The 24969-nt window shown below is 48.5% G+C and overlaps 1 long non-coding RNA gene across 8 annotated transcripts in view; it reads right to left on the minus strand.

Moving 5' to 3' along the window:
• LOC139035978 (uncharacterized) overlaps nt 1-24969 on the minus strand; it is a 100334-nt gene that overhangs the window by 10237 nt on the left and 65128 nt on the right. For 2 of the 8 annotated variants that reach the window (XR_011488645.1, XR_011488649.1), the window contains 2 exons: nt 19679-19778; nt 14700-14885 (listed from right to left, as the gene is read on the minus strand). The exons of 3 other annotated variants lie outside the window; for them this stretch is intronic. This is a non-coding gene — a long non-coding RNA (uncharacterized lncRNA). Of the gene's footprint in view, nt 1-4574; nt 4603-7417; nt 7504-14699; nt 14886-19678; nt 19779-24969 lie in introns of those variants that run through there. 3 more of the 8 variants (XR_011488644.1, XR_011488647.1, XR_011488650.1) reach the window with 3 other exon arrangements.

Genomic DNA, 24969 nt, shown 5'->3' on the forward strand with positions numbered 1-24969 from the left:
CATAGGATGGGTGAAGGTGTGAGGCGGAGCCTCCAGTTCCCTGAGATGGGCCAAGTCCAGCAGAGGGCGTCTCTTCGTTCTTTTCCACTAGGGGGCAGCACTTAACTTGCTGGCCACAGGCTCTCTCCGCTGGAACCTGGAATCTTGAGTGACCCAAAGAGGTAGAGGCTGTTCCGGCTGGTAGCCGCTGAATTGCTGGTGTAATGACTGTGACCGGGAGTGTCCCCTGGTGCCAAGAGTGATGTCTCAATCAAGCTTTTCTTGTGGCATGACTCTGACTGTGTTCTCTGTTAACCTGGTCTTGCCTCTTTTACTGCTTTTTCTTTAATTTTCTAAGCAATGGCTTCCCAGGTGGTGCTAGTGGTAGGCTTTCATCCCTGAATCAGAAGATCCCCTAGAGGAGAAAAAGGCAACCCACTCCAGTATTCCTGCCTGGAGAGTCCCATGGACAAAGGAGCCTGGCAGCTACAATCCACAGGGCTGCAAAGAGTCAGGCACGACTGAGGGACCTAGCACAATACTTTCAGCAAGGATTTGGTGTTTTCTCTTAGGTTGGCCAGGGTTGATTTCTCTCTCTCTCTCTCTCTCTTTCTCTCTGTCAATTTAGTGGCAGCTTGGGGTTTCACACATCAAGTGACGCTCAGCTGGTTCTTCCTGTATCACCACCATCTCACACCCACTTGACTTTAATCATCCCTGTTACTGGAATATCTTATAGTATTAGTTTTCTGTGGCTAATGTATTAATAACAAAGTACCCAAATCTTAAAGGATGTGAATGTATCGTAGAGTTCTGCAGGTCGGATGTCTGACACAGTTCTCACTGGGCCAAAATCAAGGTGTCAGCCAGGCTGCTCTTCATTCTGGAGGGTCTGGGGAAGAATCCATTTCCTTTATCTTTTTTGGCTTCTAGAAGCTGCTCATGTTCCTTGACTCATGGCCCCTCTTCCTCCACCTTCAAAGCCAGCAGTAGCTGGTATGTCTTTCTCCCATCGAATCACTCACTGTTCTTTCTGCCTCCTTCTACATTTAAGGACCCTTGTGATCACTTTGGTCCCATCCATATAATCCAGGATAATCCTTCAATTTTCAGGTTAGCAGATTACCAACTTTAATTCCATTTGAAGCCTTAATTCCCTTTGTTATGCTAGGTAATGTATTTCCAGGTTCCAGGGATTAAGACAGGAACATTTGATGGGGATTGTCATATTTTGCATGGGCTTCCCAGGTGGCTCAGTGGTAAAGAATCTGCCTGCCAGTGTAGGAGACGCAGGAGATGCGGGTTCAATCCCTGAGTAGGGATGATCCCCCATTGGAGAAAGTAGCAACCCATTCCAGCATTCTTGCCTGGGAAATCCCATGGATAGAGGAGCCTGGCGGGCTACAGTCCATGGGGTTGCAAAGAGTAGGACTTGACTTAGCGACGGAGCACACACATATCATATTTTGCCTTCCATACTCACCTTCTTTCTGAAGTCAGGATTTCTCATCCTGAAAACCATTTCTTTGGTCCTGCTACCTGCATGCATGTGCTACCCCGCTCTCCTGGATTCCATGCTAAGCTCCTTGGAGGAGGGTCTACTCTTGCTGCTTCCCATCCTTTTTCACTCACTCCTTTTTAAAGAAAACTGAGATATGATTCATATACCATAATAGTCATTCTTTTAAAGTGTACAATTCAGTGGTTTTAGCGTGTTCACTGTAGTGCAAAGCCATCAGCACTATCTAATTCTAGAACATTATCATTACCCTAAAAAGAAACCTCATACCCTTCAGCAGTCACTCCCAGTTCCTCCCTTCCTCATCTCCGGCAACCACTGAACTTCTCTCTGTCTCTATGGATCTATCTATTCTAGCCTGGACAGTTCATATAAACATAATCATAGAATATGTGGCCATTTATATCTGGCTTTTTCCACCAAATTCCCTGATAGCTCAGGTGGTAAAGAATTCACCTGCCATGCAGGAGACACTAGTTCGACTCCTTGGTTTGGAAGATCCCCTGGAGAAGTAAATGACAACCCACTCCAGTATTCTTGCCTAGAGAATTCCACTGACAGAGGAGCCTGGCGGGCTACAGCCCATGGGGTTGCCGAGTCAGACGCGACTGAGTGACTTTCACTTCATAGTGTTTTCAAGTGTCATTCACTCTCACATATCACCCAACCTGGCTTCCATGAACCTTCCCCATGCTTCACGTGCTGAGCTCCCTGTGACATCCACTCAGTTGCTCCCAAATTTCGTGGCCTTTCATGGCCTCAGTCAGTCACCGGTGGCAACCTCCCTCTTGGAACAGTCCATCCTTGGCTTCTACCATGATGCCCCTTCCTGGTTCTTCTTCCGTCTCTACGTTCTTGTTTCTCCTCTGGCCTTCGTCTCGCCCCTGGTCTGCTGAAAGGAACTGCCCCCCAGTGGTCAGCCTGGGTTCTCTGCTGTTTCCTGTATCGCAGAGGTTCTAACACCCCAGGCTGGGACCTTAGATTGTAGATAACATTTTGTGCATGCATCCGTAGCATTCATCTGCTTCTCAAATGGGTCCATGAACAGTAAAGTGTTAAAAGCCACAGCTATGTAATCTTTCTGCCTCTGAGAAGAGAGGTTGCCAAGAAGCTTTGGGTTGCAAGTGACAGAAACCCAACTTAAGCCAAGTTGGACAAAGAAGGAATTTAGAGACTTACATGCCTGGAGTAGCTCAAAGAACTCAAGGAAGCACAGCAGCTTTGTGGATTTGGGTGAACTGGAATCAGGAGCATGCTGCTGTCAGAATTCTTTATTTTTCAACTTTGCTTGGCTTATTCTCTCCTTAAAGTTAGCTTTTTCACATACCACAGAGGCTGGTGCCTGGCAGCTCTCAATTCCTTCCCACTCTGGGACTCAAAGACCAAATCTTCTCCTCCAACTGCAACTTAAAAATCCTGAGGCAGGGCTCTGAGCACCCTGTGTTGGGTCACATCCTCATCACTGGAGCAGTCATGTGGCCAAGTGAGTTGTGTGCTAGGATTGTGTTGTGTACCCTCGTATATTGTGGGGCAGGGCTCAGCAGTCCTGCCAGATGCCCCTAATGGGCATGAAGGGGGAGCAGCTCTTAGAAGACGTGTGTATGCATGTGCTGGACAGTGAGAAACAGCAGATGTCTCCTTCAGGAGCCTGCCAGCCACTGTTGCCATGACTACCACCATGTGGCTAACTCCTAGTCATCCAGATGTCTCCTGAGGTCTACCCGATGGTCCACTGGCACCCCCAAACTGAGCATCTCTGGGGTCCCCAGTCTTGTCAATGGCACCAACTCCAGCAAGTCTCCCAAGTTTCTCCCAGTTTCTTGCCCCATTGAATGGCTGTTCCCTCTCCTGCCTAGGCAGTGGCGCAGGCCCTCTTATCTTTGCACTTCAACACCTTTCCCAGCCCTTGTTCTCATCCCCAAGGCTCCCTGCCTAGGGAGGACCCTCAGTGCCCATGCCTCAATCCGCCTTCCTGAACTCTTAGTGAGACGCCCTGCCTCAAGGCAGATTCAGCCAGCATCCATGGAGCCCCTACTCCATGCCAGAAATGTGCTCAGCATCACTTTAAAAAATATCTGCATAACAATTCCATGAGTAAGATAGTGTTATCACTGATTTATGGGTTAGGAAAGTGAGCTTTAGTAAATTAAGGGCTTGTTGAAAGAGGCAGGGGTGGTGGAGGAGAATTTGAACCTGAGTCTCTAATAGAATATATTCTGGTTCCCCTCCACTGCCTTTTCAAATAGTTGCCTAATGAATTTATTTTATTTATTTTTATACTATTATTTTATTTTCCTAATTATGAAAGATTACAATATGCTGCTTTTGACTCATGCAGCTGTTCTGAAAACTGTAGTTTATAAAAAAGTGTCCTTATAAAAAAGTGAGGCCTTGCTCATTGCTCACGAACAGAAGTGCTGCGGAGGTCACCCTGATATCCAGGCCTCCCTGCAAGCTGGGGGGTCCCTCTCTCCTGCTGGGTGTCTGGGGTCATCAGGAGAGAAGAAAGCTTGTTTCCAAAAATAATTAAGCAGGAGAATCCAGCCTTAAGCACTGAACACAGAGCACTTGATAATAAAGTCAGCATCTGATAAGGTTACTTATCAGATAAGACTGCATGATATGATAGTTATAAGACAGTTATGGTGGTGGTTTATTCGCTAAGTCATGTTCCACTCTTGTGACCTCACTGACTATAGCCTGCCCAGCTCCTCTGTCCATAGGATTCTCCAGGCAGGAAAACTGGAGTGGGTTGCCATTCCCTTCTCCAGGGGACCTTCCTGATCCAGGCGGCCTCCTGCATGGCAGGCTGATTCTTTACCAACTGAGCCACCAGGGAAGCCCGTAAGACAGCGGAGTTCTGCGGGGAGAGGGGGTAGAGCTGCATTGTCCTGGCTGCCCTGGGGGAGGCACCCTGTGGCCTCCTCTGGGCGGCTTCCACAGGCTCTGTTTCTTTGCTTGTTAATGTGCTGGTTTGCAGTCTGTCCCCCCAGCCCCCCAAATGAGCTGCAAATGAGGACCTTGCCTGTCTTCTTCAGGGCCAGTGCTAGACCATGAGTAGGTGCTCCATACTTACTGGCTAGGTAGATGGATGGTTGGATGGCCTGCGGGGGAGAAGGAAAAGAGTTTCTAGTTGAAGTCCTAGCATGAGATATTCTGAATTGTTACTACACCACCCAGTGTTGTCATTCAGTTGCTAAGTGGTATCTGACTCTGTTGCGACCCCATGGACTGTAGCCTACCAGGCTCCTGGGTCCATGGAATTTCCTAGGCAAGAATACTGGAGTGGGTTGCCATGTCCTTCTCCAGGGGATCTTCCCAACCCAGGGATCGAAACCCTGTCTCCTGCTTGGCAGGTGGATTCCTCACCACTGAGCCACCAGTTCCACCCAAGGGGTCATTTATTTGTACTGAGTAGGTCAAGTGTGCCTGAACAGGGAAACCCTGCAAGGACAGGGCCTCCCACCAGTTACAGAAGTCTCCATGCTCCCAGGCCCTCCAGGCTGCCCCGCCCACAGTCAGCTTCCTGCTACAGAACACTGGGCTGCTCTCTAATTGACCTTGAAAGAGGCGGTGTTTACAGCTGCAACTTAGCAGCCATTGATCGTGAATTGATTAAGCCAGCATTCTGAAAAGAACTACAGGAACAGGGACAAAGAACCCCGTGTTCCGAGGATTTCACACCATCCATTTGCATCCAGTGTGTGTGTGTGTGTGTTTTTAAAAAATAAACAAACAATTAATGAATTACTTAGGAGAGGAAACAGGTCCAAATTTTTCTCAGCAGGAGGGCACACTGGCTGCCTAGATCCTTGAAAGGGCATTCCCAGCCCTCATTAGTTCTAACTGGAGAGGTCTGTCCATTCTCTCAAGCCGGCAGCTGACCAGGGCTCAGAGGGTTGGGGCTTCATCAGACATTGTAAGCTCTTTGGATCTGCTTTTTTTTTTTTTTTTTTTTTGTGGCAGTTCCAGCACTTGGCAGGGCACCCGGAAAGAGCAGAAAACCTGGGTTCTTGTCTTGGCTCTGCCTGGCTGAGCTCAACTAGGCAAGTGACCTCCCTTTTGGGGCCTCAGATCACTCGTGTGTAAAATGAGGGGGTTGGAAAAGAACACTAGTTTCTAAACCTTTTACTTTTTTTGCCCTGAAATCTGTTCTTTAAATGAAAGCTAAGTGGGTCTCCTCTTCCCATCCAGCACGTTGAGATGAAAGTTGGAAAAAAAGATGGGGTAGGAAGAGGCAATGGGGTCCCCTACGCCCCCACTCCCAATCTACAGTCTGAGAAGTGGGATCCATGGAACTGCCCGGCTTCTGTGGCATGCAATGTGAAAACCACTTCATGCTCTCCTGCCCAGCTCTAATTGGAGTTGTTCCTCATCAGAAGAAGCCTAATGCTTGTAGTATCTAGGAGTTGTGCATGGTTGCTAGTAATAAAGTGTTAGTCACTCAGTCGTGTCTGACACTTTGCGACCCCATGGACTGTCATCTGCCAGGTTCCTCTGTCTGAATTTCTCCAGGCAAGAATACTGGAGTGGGTAGACATTCCCTTCTCCAGGGGATCTTCCCAACCAAGGGATCGAACCCAGGTCTCTTGCATTGAAGGCAGATTCTTTACCTTCTGAGCCACCACAGGAACCTGATAAGTAAAAGTTTAAGCAGATTGAGGGGGTTGTTCATTCATTCGGTAATGAGAAGTCTGAAGGCAGGCACTCCACGAGTAGTATAGTAGCTCCACAGCATCATCTGGGAGAAGAGTTCCAAACTCCTTTTATTTTTCTATTCCTTTATTCTGAGCATGTGGCTCCCATCCTCAAAGTTGGCTCATGGTTAGAAAATGGCTGCTGAAGCTCCAGACATGACACTCGCATTCTAAACAAGAAAAAGGTGAAAGGGAAGAAGGGCAGACAAGCCCTTGCCAATTCAGTCTGCTCCCTTTAAAAAGTTTCCCTGGGTGCATTACTGGAGATTCCAGCTGATGTCACCTTGGCAAGAACAGTGTCACATGACTACTGGTTGCAAAGGAAGCCAGAAAACATTAGTATCATTATTTTTTTAAACCAAGGTGTATTGGCACCCAGCATAAAATCGGTGTTCTGCAAATGACAAGCAAAGACTGGATACTGGGTGGGCCACAGGAAAAATCAACAGCTAACAGCTCCGAAGCACTTATTAAATACCGTGTATGCATTATCTCATTTAATTCTCATAACTGCCTAGTGAGGTAAACACTCATCATTCCCATTTTATAGCTAGGAAGTCAGAGCTCCAAGAAGTTAAGTGACTTGGCCATAGCAAACAAGTGATGAAGCCAAGATATTAACCCAGGCACTCAAGCTAGAGTCCAAACCCTTAACCACCAGATTATACTGCTATGGTAAAGACCAAAATGTAGATTTCATGCAGGGCTTGTCAATGCTGTTTCAGCATCTTTAAAAAAGAGAGACACAGCAGTCCACAGTGCCTGCCTTTTCTCCTCCTCTGCAGTTTCCACATCCTCTTTCTCCTGGTAATGACAACTGCGGTGGCAGACTGAATTGGCTATGATGCATTTACCAGAAGGTAAGTGCTTTAGATATGGTTTGGAGGGAGTTCAGGGGAAACATTTTCAGGGACTTGACTTACAGAAATGATTGATGAAGCAAGATTAAAAGAGCTAAGTCTATATGAGCTGGCACAGTATGAAAGGAAGGGAGGGAAGAAGGCAGCATGGAAGTTGAGCACGTAGGCAGCCTGAGAGTTCCAGAAACCTAGGGGAAGGCTGCGGTCCATGAGGCAGAGGGCTCACAACTCAGATCCCATTGGAAAAGGACCAACAGCAAGCCCGTGGCAATGTCTTTTAAGTCGTTTCATATTTACAGACCACTTGGGCCACATTTTTCTCTTTTAATCATCACAATATTATCCCAGGTGACATCACATACCCTGGGCAGTGGGAGATCCAGGAGTGTGGACAGCATCAAAAGCAGCATCTTGGGCTTCCTTGGTGGTCCAGGGGTTAAGAATCCACCTGCCAGTACAGAGGACAAGGGTTTGACCCCCAGTCTCGGAAGATCCCACATGGTGCAGAGCAACTAAGCTCGTGTGCCAAAAACGACTAGCTCACATGCCACAACTACTAAAGTTGCCTGCACACTCTGGGGCTCAAGCCCCGCAAAAGAGAAGCCAACTCAAAGAGAAGCCCACGCATCACAACTAGAAAGTAACACCCGCTTACCACAACGAGAGAAAAGCCATGTGCAGTAATGAAGACCCAGAGCAGCCAAACATAAATAAATAAATAAAATTAGAAAGTGGCATCTTCATTCAGTACATCCACTATGACATCCATTGTCATAGGTGCACAATAAAAGTTCTCTGTAGCTAATGTAGCTTAGAACCAAATCCATGGACATAGCCCTTGTGGGTCAGGATTTCTCTTAAGGGAAGTGCAACTTCAGCTTGTTCACCAGGAGGCAGACTTCCAGAACAGAAAGTAGGAATACTCCACTGTAAGACCAAGGAGTAACGCAAACTAAATTCTCATGAGCCAACACAGAAAGAGCTAGCTCCTAACCTGGCATTTTATTTTCTAATTGAGTTCTTTTTCAACAGGGCTTTCTGGGCTTTTGGTAACATTCTATATCTTGATCCATTTGTGAAAATTCATTGTGCATCATTTAATTCATTGTGAAAATTCATATTTGCATTTTCTTTACCAAAAAAAAAAAAACAAACCAAAACACACAAAAACAAAAACAGGCATCTTTAACATTTCAAGGTGCTAAAATGGCATTCTGGTTAAGACTGTGATGTGGCAGAGACCACTGGGTGTCTCACAATCTCATTCTCTGCTTTCTCCTTAGAAGGAGACTCCTGATTTTTAACTGGGCACAGGGCTAGCTGGAATGAAACTACTGTACATCTTCCACCTTCTCTTGCAACTGAGTGTTACCTTGTGACCAACTTCCGGGCAATGGGATATGTGATAATCATGGTAAGCAGTTTTAAGAAGTCACCTTCTTTCCTTCCCTTCTCCTTCTTGTTGGCTTGAAAGTAGATGAAATGGCTGGATCTTTGCAGCTATCATAGTCCAGGAGGTGGAAATTGTGCTGTGGATGTTGGCACACAGCACAGCTGGTCCTTGAGTATCACGTAGCTCCCATAGCAGCCCTGAACTGTTTTTCTCCAATTCCCTTTTTATAAAGGTGAATAAACTATCCTGCTTAAGCAGCTGTTTTGGGGTTTCTCTGATTTGTAGCCAAATTTAATCCCAATAGATATATAGGATGGACACCAAATTCAGATTCTTTTGAGGAGAAGGAGGAGAGAGTGTGATCAATTTCAATTCTATTGGTAAAAAGTTTATTTCTTAACCTGGGTGGTGGGCATACAGGTGGTACTTATATTAAATTTTAAACTTTTGGGGGTATATCTAAGCATCACACATTAAATCTCTTTATATGTATTGGTAAAAATAGTGTCAAAGCAAGATCATGAGATACATAGAAAAATAATCAAATGGTGGCCGTTTGGGTCTTCACCCCAGCTCTGGGTTCAGATCAGATTTGGTGTAACAGCCTAAGTGCTATCTCTAAATAAGCTTCATGGACAGAATGAGCAAGATTTGAAGGGGCAAGGGTGGGTTCAGCCTGTGGATACCAAACCCAGTGTCTGGGAGCAGGAAGGGAAGAAGAAGGTAAGAGCTTGGCACCATTCTCTCCCCCACTCTGCCCAGGCCCTGTCTGGTATGGGTCAACCGGAAGCTCTCACTGCAAACAAGCCATGGGAAAGGTCTCTTTTACCCATCCACCTACCTCATCCCTCTGCTTTCTACCAATACCCACTTTTATTTTAAGGGAGTAAAAATAAATGTATTTAAAATCCTATATTTGCATGACAACAAATTCAACTGCTGCTGCTGCTAAGTCGCTTCAGTAGTGTCCGACTCTGTGCGACCCCATAGATGGCAGCCCACCAGGCTCCCCCGTCCCTGGGATTCTCCAGGCAAGAACACTGGAGTGGGTTGCCATTTCCTTCTCCAATGCATGAAAGTGAAAAGTGAGAGTGAAGTCGCTCAGTCTTGTCAGACTCTTCGAGACCCCATGGACTGCAGCCTACCAGGCTCCTCCGCCCATGGGATTTTCCAGGCAAGAGTACTGGAGTGGGTTGCCATTGCCTTCTCCGACAAATTCAACTAGCTGTGGTTAAAGTGAAATATCCACAATGCTTCCTCCTCTGGTCTAATCCTACCCTTAGGAGCTAGGCATGCTGAATGGCAGCGTGAGCCTGTGACTGCTGGCAAATGCAAGTTTAAAGGCTGGAGCCCCAGGGAGACCAGGCAGATGTCTTGGTGGTGCAGGAGTGAAAAATCCGCTTGCCAGGGTGGGAGACCTAGGAGGCTCGGGTTCAATTCCTGGGTTGGGAAGATCCCCTGGAGAAGGAACTGGTAACTCACTCCAGTATTCTTGCCTGGAGAGTCCCATGAACAGAGGAGCCTGGCGGGCTACAGTTCATGGAGTCGCAGAGTCGGCCAGGACTGAGAGATTGCACGCAATCCTCTGCCTAGGTACTGCCCGTGGATACTGTAGGATGCTGTGGTGGGGAAGGGCTGCTCCTGCTGAAGGGTAGGCCTGGGAGCTCCTTGAACCTCTAAACTCCACGCCACTGCTTTCACTTCTCCTTCCACCTGCCTCCCCCTGAATGCATCTTCAGTTCTCACGATGGGGCGCCCATCCAGGAAGCCAACCCTGATCTCTCTCCTCCCTGCAGGAATCCTCAGCCTCACCTTTGGGCCCCTAGAGCTCACGAAGACATCATGGAAACACCTGCAGCCCTTTATAGCATGGACGTGAGCCTGTGTCTCGTCTGGCCTCATAGAGCCCCTGGGGGCAGGTTTCTCCCTCTGTTCTCTGAGTCTTCAGACCAGCTGGAGCCCACCCCACGCTTGCTGATTGAAAATGGGTGTTTGGCCCAGATGTCTGCTTGGAGCCACATCTAAGACAGCCTGTGTAGTGGGAGAGGCTCCCCACCTTCCCGGGTGCCTGAGCCAGTCACCACAATCCTCTCATCCTGACAAGAAAAACACCCGCCAACCTCCGCTGGGCTGAGCCCTCTGAGAAGTGAGAGAAGATTCCAGAGCCGGAGCCTGGCCTGCCCGGACGGCTGAGGGCCTGGGACCGGAAATGGAGGGGCAGGGGCAGGAAGGTGGGGGAGGAGCCGGCGGTGAAGGTTCTCCAGGATCCATGGGCTTTGTGGTGGCATCTTCTCTGCCGCCTCCACGAATGCACCTCAAAGCAGGTGTCACTCTCCTCCCACGTCACAGAGAGCACTAGGTCAGTGAGAGAGCTTACCCGGGGTTCCACTGCAGGAAAAGGAGGCCTGGCTTGGGCCAGTCTGCTTGCTTTTAAATAAGCAGAAGTTTGGGCCAGGGCATGCTGTGACTGCCACTTGTGGGCCCACTGCACAGAGAGGCTGCTCACCTGCTGGGAGACGGGTCCAGTCTAAATAGGAAGACAAACAAGATGCTTCCAATTCAGTTCGGTTCAGTCACTCAGTTGTGTCTGACTCTTTGTGATTCAGATTTGGATTGCAGCACGCCAGGTTTTCCTGTCCATCACCAACTCTCAGAGCTTGCTCAAACTCATGTCCATTGAGTTGGTGATGCCATCCAACCATCTCATCCTCTGTCATCCCCTTCTCCTCCTGCCTTCAGTCTTTCCCAGCATCAGGGTCTTTTCCAAGGAGTCAGTTCTTCACATCAGGTGGCCAAAGGGTTGGAGTTTCAGCTTCAGCATCAGTCCTTCCAATGAATATTCAGGACTGATTTCTTTTAGGATGGACTGGTTGGATCTCTTTGCAGTCCAAGGGATTCTGAAGAGTCTTCTCCAACACTACAGCTCAAAAACATCTATTCCACACTGGTGCTCTATTGATATATAGACTCTATACCCACATCCCTGTATACACTGACACAATAAAGCTCAAAGCTTTTTAGTCCTGTTGCTAAAGGTTGCAAAAGGAAACTATTTAAAACAAGCGCATGGTGGCTGCGTCCAGGAGAGAAGAATGCACACTTGGGAAGAGAGATTTTGAAATCGCTGCTCAGCTGAGTGAACTTGGGCAAATGACTGCACTCCACTGAACTTCAGTTTCCGCGTCTGTAAAATGAAAACAGCCATGCTTTCCTTGCCTAGTTGTCCAAGGATTACATGTATGTGAGGTATTTAACTCCAGCCTGGGCCATAGGAAGTGCTCAGTGAATGAGCTGTTATTATTGAAATGAAGGTCACTAGTGCTACCATTGTGTGTGTGTGCTCAGTCATGTCCGACTCTGCGACCCCATGGACTGTAGCCTGCCAGGTTCCTCTGTCCATGGATTTCTCCAGGCAAGAATACTGGAGTGGGTTGCCATTTCCTTCTCCAGGGGATCTTCCTGAGCCAGTGATTGAACCTGCATTTCTTAAGTTGGCAGGAGAGTTCTTTACCACTAGCACCACGTGGGAAGCTACCATTAGGAGACATTTTTGTCTCCCCCAAACATCCAGCAGAGTGCTGAGCCCATGGGGGCAGGAATTGTATCCTCCTCCCTCATTTCTGATCTCTGGTGCCCAGACATCGTCTGGCACAGAGGAGGCACTTGGTAAAGGTCTGCTGGGTTGAACTCAAGGCTTGTTATTTTTCATTGTTACGGGGCACTCTGCCCTTATTCAAATCCTCTGAGTATATTATTCCTCTTGAACTTTTCCAAATGCCTATGGAGCAGGCAGGACAGGTGATACTATTGTTCCCACTTTATGGCTGAAAAACACTGAGGCTTAGAGCAGAGATGCCTCCTGCCCAAGTCATGTGGCTGAGCTGAGCTGAGGTCAGTCTCTTCAGACTGTGGGTTTCACGACCAGTGTGTGTGAAAACCATCCACAGGAAGTGCATGGTGTTGCAATGAGCAGAGTTGGAAACCCCTTGGGAGACGGCTCCCTCCACCACATCCTAGGTTCTCTGCCCACAGATTCAGAAAGGGCTTCAGAGAATGACTCAGTGTAGGTCATCTAAGTCACACTGATCTTGGCCCATCTTTCTACCCAGGCTCAGTCCTGCTCTGCATCTGAGGTGGATGCCAGCTGGACCTCCTGGCCCACCAGAAAGGACCTGGAGAGCCTGTGGATTTCAGAGCAGGTCAGACAGGGACTGCCTGGGGCACTTGGAGGAACTGGAAGTACAGGGCCTTGGCTGGCTGCAGACAACACCTACGGGCTGCATCCTGGCCTGGTTGACAGCCTCACTGACAGGTTTAGTACTGGGTTTTATGACTTCGAAACTTAGTCACTGCCTAAGGAAGTCAGCCTGCTCAGAAACAAACATTTAGCAAAGCCATGACCCAGATGCTTAAGCAGGGTCCCACCCTTGGCAGAACTGGCCTCTGGAACCAAGTCTGAGGATACAGGAGGCAGCAAGGCTGGGGTCCTGGTATCCTTCAGTGACCCACATGGCTGTCCTTTATTTGCCCAACTTTCCACTGCTGAGTTTTAAGGGAGCAGGAAGCAGATGTCTGCTACAACCAGAGACAGCCTGACAAAGGCCAAGGGCTTCTGATCCCTGTCCCCAGGCCTTCCTTGCGAGTTGAGTCTGACGGGGTGAAAAGCAGAGGTCTGGTTCATCCTGTGGTAGATAAATCAACCCCCCTCCTGGCTTTCAGTTCCTGCCCTGCAGATGAAAGACCAATCTCTGATCCAAAGCAGTTCAAGCCTGGATTTCTCCATGTCGTTCCCCACCCCCACCTTGGCCTCTGTGAAAACTGGAAGCCTCTCCAGCACCTCTTCAGCCTTGACCCAGGTCTGCAATCTACCCTTCCTGCGAGGCTGGAACAGGCCCAGGTGGAGTGGGGGGTGGGGATGCCCCTCAGCTCAGGTCACACAGCTGCCCTCCTGCTATGAGGACATGGGATCCTGCTTGGGTCTCCACCTAATTGGGGACCCCGGCCCAGGCTGAAGAAGAGATGAGGTGCCCAGTTAATGGAAACCAGCCCTGACCTAGAGTTGGGCTCTGTAGCTCTTAAGTTTGGATGGGAGGAGGACCTTGGAGGATGCCATTGATCTTAGGTTGGTTGACTTGCCCAGTTCCCTCAGAGCGTGGCTTTAGGACACTTGCCACATCATGTGTGTTCATTCTCCAGGAGCTCACTTAACCCTTTCACCCTTGGTCAGGTCACCACTGTCACTTGCCTGATGATAACTGCAAGAGTCTTCTCATGGATCTCCTGGTTGGAGTGTTAGCTCCACTCCACCTCTTGAAATGAATAATAGTAGTAATCTCTTTTTCCTTCTTTCCCTCACTGGGATTTTTATCTTCTTAAATACAATCCATCTCCTTCATTTCTCTTTCTCCCTTTCCAAGATGCTTAAGTTTTATTCTAAAAGTTGCTCCCGCTTTCTAGTGAATTTTAATACCACAAAACCTGCTGTAATACCACAAAGTGAAGTGAAAGTTGCTCAGTCATGTCTGACTCTTTGCGACCCCATGGGCTATATAGTCATTGGAATTCTCCAGGCTAGAATACTGGAGTGGGCAGCTGTTCCCTTCTCCAGGGGATCTTCCTAACCTAGGGATCGAACCCAAGTCTCCCGCATTGTGGGTGGATTCTTTACCAGCTGAGCCACCAAGGAAGCCCCAAAATACTGGCGTGGGTAGCCGATCCCTTCTCCAGTGAATCTCCCCGACCCAGGAATTGAGCCGGGGTCTCCTGCATACCAGGGACAGCCTAGGACCACAAAACCTGCTATTAAACAGGCACTTAAATTTTTATACAAATGAATTAAGATAGCATCACTGGTAAGTCTATAAAACAACTAGGATAAACTTGTGCAACTGGGAAGCTCCAGGCTCTAGGGTCCAGTTGTCCAGTACATCACATCCAAATTTACGTGATCACAGATGATGTAATCAGATACAATACAGTATACAGATACAGATACAATCAGTATCAATGCAAAGGTTTTATTGAAGCAGCACCAATACCAACCTTTTGGAGGACTTCAGCCCCAGAAAGTCCTAGCTTTAAATCCCAACTCTGCCACACGCTAATTTTATGACATAGGCCAAAGAATAAACCTCAGTTCTAGTTTATCAATCTAGAAAATGATAGTAAACAAAACTTCATAGAATTGTTGTGACGTTTAAATGCTGTGTCATCTAGCTATTGTTGTGTAACAATCAACCAGTACATCTCAGTGACATCCAACAACAAAATATTTATTTCTAATGTTTCCAAGGGTTGGCTGGAACCAGCTGCTGGAGCTGGGCTAGGCTGGGCAGCTCTGGTTCAAGCTGTGTGTCTGGATAACTCCAGTCTCCTCCATGAATCTTACTGTGGGCCCAGGCTGAGGTGGCAACAGCTGCCTAGGGGAATCTCTTCTCCTAGCAAGAGCAGAGACACAAGAAAAAGAATGCTCAAGCACATTTCAAGTCCTTGCTTGCATCTTTTCTACTAACATCCCATTGTCTAAAGTAATGGGATGGCCCGAGGCAAGACCATGGGTGCAGGGAGGAAGGAAGAATCAGAGTTGATAATTCGGGCAACCACAGAGGACAATGCTCACTGAAAGCAGCTATTCAGCTTCTGACATGTGGTAGGTGCTTAGTGAAAGGTAACCATGATCACTGCGTGACCCCTTAGAGTCTGGGCAAAGCAAAGTGTCTCAGTCTCATCCTTGGTAAGCAGCAAAGTTAGGAACGGGCCTCAAAGCTTCTTGCTACTGGTCAACATTTTTTTAAGTGGTCCCATGTCTGACTTATTCCAACCCCATACACCAAGAGAGATACGTAGGATAGATGATAGGAAGGTAGAAGTGAGAACTTAGGCCACAGCAGCCGAAGACATGTCCAAGACTTGTAGATATCAGAGAGGATATTGATCAGCCCCACCATTCCCATTTGTTTAGAGATGCGGAACCCGTGGGAAGAACAAGGCCATGCATTAGAATCCTGGTTCTGCTGCTCACTGGCTGGGTCACGGAGGGCTCCTGTAGATGGAAGTTTTCTCTGAGTGGTCTATGTTAGGTCCCTACATCATTCACTCTCATGGTACCTTTGGCCTTTTTCTAACTATACTGTATTTACAGTGACATATAATCATATATTTACTTGTGGGCTCATTTCTTTAATGTGGGCTTCCCTTGTGGCTCAGCTGGTAAAGAATCTGCCTGCAATGTGGGAGACCTGGGTTCAATTTCTGGGTTGGGAAGATCTCCTGGAGAAGGGAAAGGCTACCCACTCCAGGATTCTGGCCTGGAGAATTCCATGGACTGTATAGTCCATGGGGTTGCAAAGAGTCGGACACGACTGAGCAACTTTCACTTCACTTCTTTAATGTGGGTCTTCCTCATCAGACTGTAAGCTCCATGAAGACGGGGCCCATGTCTGTTTGGGTCAGTCCTTACCTAGTGTGAGGCACAGTACTTGGTATGTTCATTTGTAGGGTGAATGAATAGATAAATCCCAACTCTCTGAGCTTCACTATCCTCATGTAAAATGTGAGACAATATGTTCTTTAAAGAGATAGTTTCTTTGAGAAATGTAAAGAAAACTACTAGAAAACTACTAGGAGCATGCCTTCCACAGAGCCTGGCATGGTGTGGGTCCATGATCCATGGTACATCTGCCCAGCACGCCACCCTTAGTTTTTACCATCGAGTGGTTAAGGGCGCAGAGTTCAGATGTTCAAAGCAGACCCGTACTTCTAGCTTCTCTTTTCAGCTCATTCCCCATCCCCTCAGGGACATTGGGGGCCTTAATGCTAGATTCCTGGGCTGCCTCCCTCAGCTGCTCCTGTCTAGCCTATAGAGAAACCCCTCCTCATTGGTTGCCCCTCTATCCCCGTCCCCCCTTCCTCATGCCCCCTAGGTCCTTCTGACTCAAGACTGTGATTTGCTAAGGACATACTAGTAATGTGTGTGATTAATGTGTGTGATTCCTCATGGTGATTAAAATGCTGAAATACTCTCATACCAGATGGTAAAAAGTACTAGTTCACGAGACTACAAAGTGTCATTGTAGTCCCTGGCAGACATTAGCCCTGGCAGCCTAGAGGTTACCAGGTGGCCAGACGCTGGAGAGTAGGCTGGCAGCCCTTGATGGCACCAAGTGGATGGGGGCAGTGAGGGTAAGTGCCGTGCCAGCCCACTGCCCCAGAGCAGCCAGCATTGGTGGGTACAAGAGAGCAGGTGGCAAGGCAGGCAGCCACTGTGGCAGAGGCTCTCTCCCTCCAGACGACGGGGTAGGTGTGTGTGTTTCCAGCCGTGACGTGTGGGCACGAGGCCATGCTTCACTGGCTGGAAGAGAAGACCCGGTGCCAGGGACCTCGTGACCATCACCCTGATGGGGATGTCCTTGGGAGAATTGGATGCAGTCTTTCCTTCCCTCTTATGCACTTTATACTCAAGGCTTTGAAAAGTTAGGGATGTATAAACTACAGATTTCAGAAACATTCAGGAGGCGAATGCATAGCTAAGAATATGTCAAGGGAAGTTAAGCAGCTCTGAGGTTTGTAAGTCCACTAGGGCAGGATGGAGGCAGCATCCAGAACACTGCCCACTCCTCCCGCCCATGTCAGGGACGTAAAGGACACATGCAAGCTGAAGGTCTGGGTAGCACTGAGGATTTTTCACCTTTCACATACCATCTACTCAGCCTATGCTTGTGTGTGTGAGTCACTCAGTTGTGCCCAACTCTTTGTGACCCCCATGGACTGTAGCCCACCAGGCTCCTCTGTCCATGAAATTCTCCAGGGAAGAATCCTGGATTGAACAGCCATTTCCTTCTCCAGAGGAACTCCCTGACCCAGGGATCGAACCCAGGTCTCCTATATTGCAGCCAGCAGGGAAACCTCACACTATATTTACAATGTATCTAAATAAGTTTTCTCTGAAAAACAAAACAAAACAGAAACTGATGCAGTCTAGATAGTCAGTTGGGAACTTGCCCAGCAGCTCAGTGGTAAAGAATTCGCTTGCCAATGCAAGAGACACAGGTTCGAACCCTGAGTCAGGAAGATTCTCTGGAGTAGGAAATGGCAACCCACTCCAGTATACTTGCCTGGAAAATTCCATGGACACAGGAGCCTTGCTGGCTATAGTCCATGGGGTCGCAAAAGAGCCAGATACAACAGAGCCACTGAGCGTGCATGCACTAAGTCAATCATGGCTCAGACAGGGACCTCCCAGCTAGTGGCAGCCAGGACAAATTTAAAAATCACGCACAAATGAGCTGGTAATTATTAGAGGGATTGAATGAACGATTTGTGTTACAGTGTTTATTCGTAAGACGAAATGCCAGCATAATTTTAAGTTAGAGACAGAAGGTAGGAGTCTGTTTTGGATTTACGTAAGGACCAGGTGGTACATATTTTGCATATTCCCTTACTCTGGGCTCCTCCCAGGAATCCTCCTCAGGGTCCCTCTCCAGTCCTGCAGTCACTCAATCCCACCTGGCTTTGTACCTGCTCTGACCTCAGAGTGGGGAAACTTAAAGACAATCAGGCCTTTCCTGGGTCAAAGGCGACTTCTCCCGCATAGCGCTTAAGTGTTTTTATGCTAAGTATCCTCTGTTTTTCTACGTTGAGCCCTGTGATGGTTAATTTTATGTGTCAACTTGACTGGGCCACAGGTTGTCCAGATATTTGCTCAAACATTATTTCAGGTGTGTCTATAAGTGTGGTTTTGGGTGAGATTAATATCTGAATCCACAGATGCTGGAAAGCAGATTACCCTCCTATAATGGGTGGGCCTCGTCTAAATAGTCGAAGACCTGGGTAGAATGAAAAGACTGACTCTTCTGCAAGTGAGAGAGAACTCCTCCTGCCTGACTGTTGAGTGCGGACATCAGCCTTTCCCTGCTTTTGGACAGGAACTGAAGCATCAGCTCTTCTTGGGTCTTCAGTCTGCTGGCTTTCAGACTGGAACATTCACCATCAGGTATACGTACATGTCTCTTGATTTGCAGGCCTTTAGACCACACACGCATGTCTCCAGTTAGCTCTGTTTCTCTGTCGGGCCCTGACTAATACCAGCCCCAGCTCCTCAGGCTCCCTTTTGCTCTCCCGGTTTTCGTGTGTGTGGTGTCCGTCAAGGGTTATGAGGAGGAAACTCTCCCACCCCAGGAATCTGTGGGACTGGCATTACACCTCTTGTTTCTGCTGCATCCTTCCCCTCTGGTCACCTTCCTGTCATGTTGTTGAGTCCTGCTCTGGGCTGGGCAGAGCGATCCCAAAAAGATGGTGAAGTGGCCCAGAGGGGTCATTCCCAAAAGCACTCTCGGGGGTCACAGGGAGACTTCCACAGGGCTGGGCTTAGTGGGTGTTGATTTATGTCGCTTTTCCCAAAGATGAGAGGCTCAGCAGTGTCAGGGCTGCTAATCCGTCTCTGAATGGCTCCTGGCTCAACCCACATGGAATTAAATCCAGAATTAAAATTCAGAGCTTGTTCTGGACTTGAAGGGCAGACTTAGCTGTTTTCCTCAGGGATAAGGAGAGGCCTGAGGCTGGCTTGGGAAGCACTGTCATGGTTGTTTGGAGCCCAGGGGCCGCTGGAATGGTGGATTGTCTGCTGTGTGTTGAGAGGAGACAGAGGTGCTGTCAGCAGGGGGTTTACAGATGTAATGGGGGAGCCTGGAGGGGGCACAGGAGGCTGACAGGCCCTCAGACAGGAACAGCCTCCTGGTCTCCCTCTTCTGGAATGTCAGCTCTCCCTGTAGGTGGGGTACCCCTACTGCTGTCTTTGAAGCTGCCACCTCCCCCTTAGCTTTGCTTTGCGTGTGTGCATGCTAAGTCATTTCAGTTGTGTCTGACTCTTTGTGACCCTACGGACTGTAGCCCACCAGGCTCCTCTGTCCATGGGGATTCTCCAGGCCAGAAAACTGAAGTGGGTTGCTATGCCCTCCTCCAGGATAGCCTTGTTTGAGTGTGTTCAAAAAAAAATATTCAAATGGGTAAAATTGAAGATCTAATTGGTTTTATTCAGTGATTCAAGAATGCAACAGCATCCCACCTAGTGAGTAGAGGATGCTCAGAGGAATTACACAAAATGGATGGCTTTTATAGACAGGAGGAGGGTGAGGCAAGGAAGGTCTCAGAAAAAGACAAGAAAGGATTGTTTCAGATCAGGTCACCTTCTTGGGGGCAGAGGCAGGGGACGAAGGTCTGTTATGCAGGTTACCTTGTCATCCTTTGGTGGGGGAAATGGAGATGGCCCTGTGATAGATGATCTCATTGGTGCTGACCAGGAAATTCCAGACTGGCTGAGTACCATCACCTTCCTGGGGAAGGGCAAAACTATAGTTGTCAGGTCTGTCAGCAGAGGCTTTAGTACAGGTGATGTCATTTGGGGTCTTGGGGTTTCTCTTTAACAGGGGGCATCTGTTTCTTTCCTGATTTTCTGGTAATGCTCACAGAGGCTGCCTGTGGCCATGATGAGAGAAAGACAGGAGACAGAGGGATCCAGGTGGGAAGCTGATCTGTGCTTCCTTCACTCCAGCAAGCCTGCCTTTCACTTCACTCAGCTGTGCCGTTTGGCCTGTGCCTAGCTGATTCTCAGTTCAGTTTCCCCAGTGCCCAGGGCATAACCTAAACCTGGGGGACCCCACACGGCAGAATCCACTCAAGTGATGAGGTGGGTAGTGGAGTAGATAATTCTGGAATGACTATGTGGGTTCAAGTCCCAGCTCTCCCCTCTCAGCAGCTGTGTGACCCCATGTCAGTGCATGCGTATGGGCCTCACTTTCTTCCTCCCACCTTTTGGAGTTGTTCCAGTTAATGTCATTTACAGATTGAATGAGTCAAGACCATAAAGCACAGAGTCAGGTTTATCATAAGCACTCAGTTATGTCGACTATGACATCATAATAAACTGTGCTTAATTATAGGAGGGCCACCATGTCCTTCTTCATTGCTCAATGAGATGATGTACTTGCCAGGTGTTGCAAGGGTCCTGGGCCAGTTCTCTGAATTCTATTTCCTTCCTTTTCTCCTTAATGAAGGCCCTTTTCTTTCATTGTTGGTTGTGACTCAGCCTTAATCAATAAACCTGCAGAAAGGTAATCAGGAGAGGAGGCATCCTGGTCTAAGATGTTACCTTGTCTTGAAAGGCTCAGCAGCAGGGGCCAGGTCCTCCTTGGCACCAGGTAACTGTCCAAAGGCCTGGCTTTCTAATGGTCCAGGCCCCAAAGGCCTTTCAAAGTTAGCTTAACTCCATGGCATGCTCCCCACTGCTGCAGGACCAGGAGGAACTCACAAAAGGGGAACCCCCAGCCCTGGCACAACCAGCAGCCTGACCTGGGGCCTGCCTGGGGCAGCCAGCAGTTTCTCTGCTCTCCCTTGCTTCTGAGTGAGCACCACTTTTTCCTCCTGATTTGCCTCCCTTTTTCTTGGGTATCTGTGTTGAGTAGTTCTATGTGTCAACTTGCCTGGGCCCCAGGGCACCCAGATATTTGGTAATACATTATTCTATGTGTTTCTGTAAGGTTATTTCTGGATGAGGTTAACATGTAAATCAGGCTAAGTAAAGCAGATTGCCCTTCCTATATGGGTGGGCCACATCCAATCAGTTGAAGGCATGAAGAGAACAAAAAGGTAGACCATCTCATGAGTAAGACCGAATTCCTCTCGTCTGACTGCTTGCTGACTAAGATGTTGGCTTTTTCCTACCTTCTGAGGGAACTGAAGCACTGGTTCTTCCTGGCCCTTGAGTCTGCCAGCTCTTGGGATAGAACTTATATCTTTGGCTCTTCTGGTTCTCAGGCCTTCAGACTCGGACTGGAGTGACACCATTTGCTCTCCTTGGTCTCCAGCTTGCCAACTCACCCTGCAGATCCTGGGGCTTGTCAGCCTCCATGTCATGTGAGCCAATTTGGTAGAATAAATCTTTCTATGTATGTGCATGTGTAGTTGCTCAGTTGTGTCCAACTCTTTGCAAAACCCTGGACTGTAGCCCGTGAGGCTCCTCTGTCCTTTGGATTTTACAGGTAGGAATACTGGAGTGGGTTGTCATTTCCTTCTTCAGAGAATCTTCCCAGCCCCGGGACTGAACCCACATCTCCTGTGTCTCCTGCTTTGGCAGGTGGATTCCTTACCACTGTGCCTCCTGCGAAGCCCCTTTCTATGTACATGTACATCTTATTGGTTCTATTTTCTGGATTACCCTGACAATCACAGCGCCCTACTCTGGTAGTGCAGGGACCTTCCTTCCAGGCTCCACAACCCTTTCCCCATTTCTCCCGTGTGGCCCAGGAGCCCCCCTGCTGAAGAGGCTACCAGCCCTCCCAAAAGGGCATGTCATTTGATACCCCTGGGCCTCTGACCCCTCCTGATCCATAGATGCCCACATGTTTCGGGCACTCTGCTTGGCATCAGCAAGAAGACATTGCCAATCCCGACTCCATCCTGGCTTCACTCATTTACAGGGAAGCAGAAAACGTGATGAATAAAATCCATCCGAGAATCCTGACCTGGGTGTTGATCAGACCTTGTGTCAGAAGCAGCAGTGTTACAATTAAGTAAATGGATGACCTCAATTCGGAGGCAGTGTTTGTTGAATTGAATCTTCAGCAGGTTAACTTCCCTCAGATGAGTAAAAATGATATTTGGGATTAAGTTTTCACTGTGCTGAATGCATTACTGGGTTTCTGCTCCACGTCATTGGAAAGGGGACGTAACCTTCACTGAGGAGGTCTGCAGGGACTAGGACAGGTGGCTAGCTGCGGAGCGCGGGGCGACCGCAGGGGATTAAGGCCGCGCACAACTCATCTCACGCTGAGAAAAGCTGATTTGTTTTTGTTTTTCAATAAGCCTTATTAAACTGTCTGCCACTCACGCTGGACCTGCAACAACATCACAAGGCAGGGCTTGGCCGGCGGAAAAACCACTCGCCAACAACTGCGCCTTCCTGCGCCAAATCAGGCATGACCTGGAGAGCGCCGCTGCGGGGCCCAGGGGAGGGCCGGAGGCGCACTCTCTGGGAGCCGTTGCCAGGCTGCGGGGGCCACTGTACCAGGTCAGGTGGGCGCGGCTGGCTTTCCCTGCTGCTCTCCCGGTGTCTGTCAGTCTTTATGGAGCTCCTCCTAGTGAGGCTTTTCCTGACTGTACTTGATTTCCTGTTCAGATACCCTCACTTCCCCTTTCCCATCCTCTCCACTGTCCCCTCTAGAGACCCTGCCTTAGTGGTCTCTGGGGGGCTTCTCTGGCGGCTCAGTGGTAAAAGAGTCTGCCTGCCAATGCAGGAGACAGGGGTCCGATCCCTGGTCCAGGAAGCTTCCACGTGCAGAAGGATAAGTCCACGTGCAGAGGGATAAGTCCCTGTGCTGTGACTACTGAACCTATGCTCTAGGGTCCAGGAGGTGCAATCACTGCGCCTACACGCTGCCACTGTTGATGCCCGCGTGCCGTAGCGCCTGTGCTCACAGCAAGGGAAGCGACTGCAGTAAGAAACCGGTGCCCCATAACGAAGGCCAGCCGCAACTCGAGAAAGCTTGAGCAGAGCAACAAAGACCTAGCGCAGCCAAAACCAAATCTAAGAGAAAGTATGTTCTGGGAACATTCGAGCATCCTCTGGATCCTTTCAGGAGACCCAAAAGGTCAAAACTATTCTCATCAGAGAATATTATGCTGTTATTTGCCTTTTCCCCTTTCATTCTCTCACGAGTGTGCGGTGGGGTTTTCTGGAAGCCACACGGTGTGGAATGATATCATCCCCCTGATGGACTGTGCACCTCTGTGTTCTTGTTTGATGCACATTTCTCAGCTTTAATTTTGAACATGGAAAATATCAATAGATACAAACCCCATGAGCCCTATGGGATTCTTGAAAATTCTTTAAGAGCATAAAGACTAAAAAGTTTGAGAATCTCTGTTCTGTATCTTTCCTGTTTTTTTTTTCCTTCAAGGTGAAGTACCATGTTTATTGTCATATTTATGTATGTTTTAACCTTTTAACACATATAAAACTGCTACTGTTTTGTTAGGTTCAGAAGTATTTTTAAAATGTGTAATCAACCAAGTTTTTTGTGTTATGTCCCAACTCCATTTTTCCCATGAACTCCATTTTTATTATGTGATTTTAAAAAATTGTTTTAATTGTGGTAAAATATACATAACATAGGGCTTCCCTGGTGGCTCAGATAGTAAAGAATCTGCCTGCAATGCAGGAGACCCGGGTTCAATGCCTGGGTCGGGAAGACCCCCTGGAGAAGGGTGTGGCAGCCCACTCCAGCATCCTTGCCTGGAGAATCCCATGGGCAGAGGAGCTTGGAGGGCTACAGTCGAGGAGGTCACAGAGTCAGACACAGACGAGTGACTAACACTTTCACTTCCTCTGCTTTTAAAGCTATGAGGACTTAAATGCCCCGTGCCTTAGGCTCTTCCTCTCTAAAACCAGGATGAACCACCCTCATCTCTGGGTGGCTGTGAGGATGAAGGAAGCCCCTGCAGGGGACGACAGGGAGTTGTGCGGGAGGTGTCTGGCTGTGTGAGGGCCCGGGGCAAGGGAGAGTCTGGTACAAGGAGGACTGGAAGGTAAGGAGGGGGCAGCACCTCAGTTCGCCAAGTGAGGAGTGGACGGTGAGGAGCGGAGAGAAAAGAGAAGGAGAAGCCGTGTCACAATAGGTCTCATGGTACTTGGAAAGTTTGGACTTTGTTCAGAGGCAATAGGAAGCCACAGAAGGTTTTAGGCAGAAAAGGACAGTCAGATTTGCATTGTATAAAGGTCCTTGGACTACAAGGAGATCCAACCAGTCAATTCTAAAGGAAATCAGTCCTGAATATTCATTGGAAGGACTGATGCTGAAGCTGAAACTCCAATACTTTGGCCACCTGATGCAAAGAACTGACTACTTGGAAAAGACCCTGATGCTGGGAAAGATTGAAGGCAGGAAGAGAAGGGGACGACAGAAAATGAGATGGTTGGATGGTATCACCGATTCGATGGCCAAGCTTCCAGAGTTGGTGATGGACAGAGAAGCTGGGCATGCTAAAGTCCATGGGGTCGCAAAAAGTCGGACACAACTGAGTGACTGAACTGAACTGAACTGAAAGGTCAGTGTGAGCGTGTGTGGTGAGTGCACTGGTAGGGGACACAGTGGGTGATGGTGAGGACACTATTGCGGCAGCTGGGAAAGACGCAGCTGGGTGTCTTGACAGCAGAACCCCAGAGAAAGGCCCTTGGCATCTCTGATCTTTTCTAGAAGTTTCTCTTCCCTGCTTTGTGTTGCCTCTTCCTTTTAATGTACAGTCTCCCAAAACTTCATCATTATCCTGAGCAATCCTGGATCCACTATCAGCACTCACCCCCTCTTGAGGTTAGCCAGATGGTTAGCAGGACAGAGACCACTCCCTGCCCCTCGAGCATGCCCCATGGGGTGCCTCCATTCAAGGGCTTATCAAGGTATTCAGAAACAAGCTGGCTGTCTGGCTAGGGTATCTTTGCCAAGAGAATGCAAGCTGATGCAGTCACTACAG

This window comes from Odocoileus virginianus, chromosome 7 (assembly GCF_023699985.2).
Source record: "Odocoileus virginianus isolate 20LAN1187 ecotype Illinois chromosome 7, Ovbor_1.2, whole genome shotgun sequence".
Taxonomy (NCBI): domain Eukaryota; kingdom Metazoa; phylum Chordata; class Mammalia; order Artiodactyla; family Cervidae; genus Odocoileus; species Odocoileus virginianus.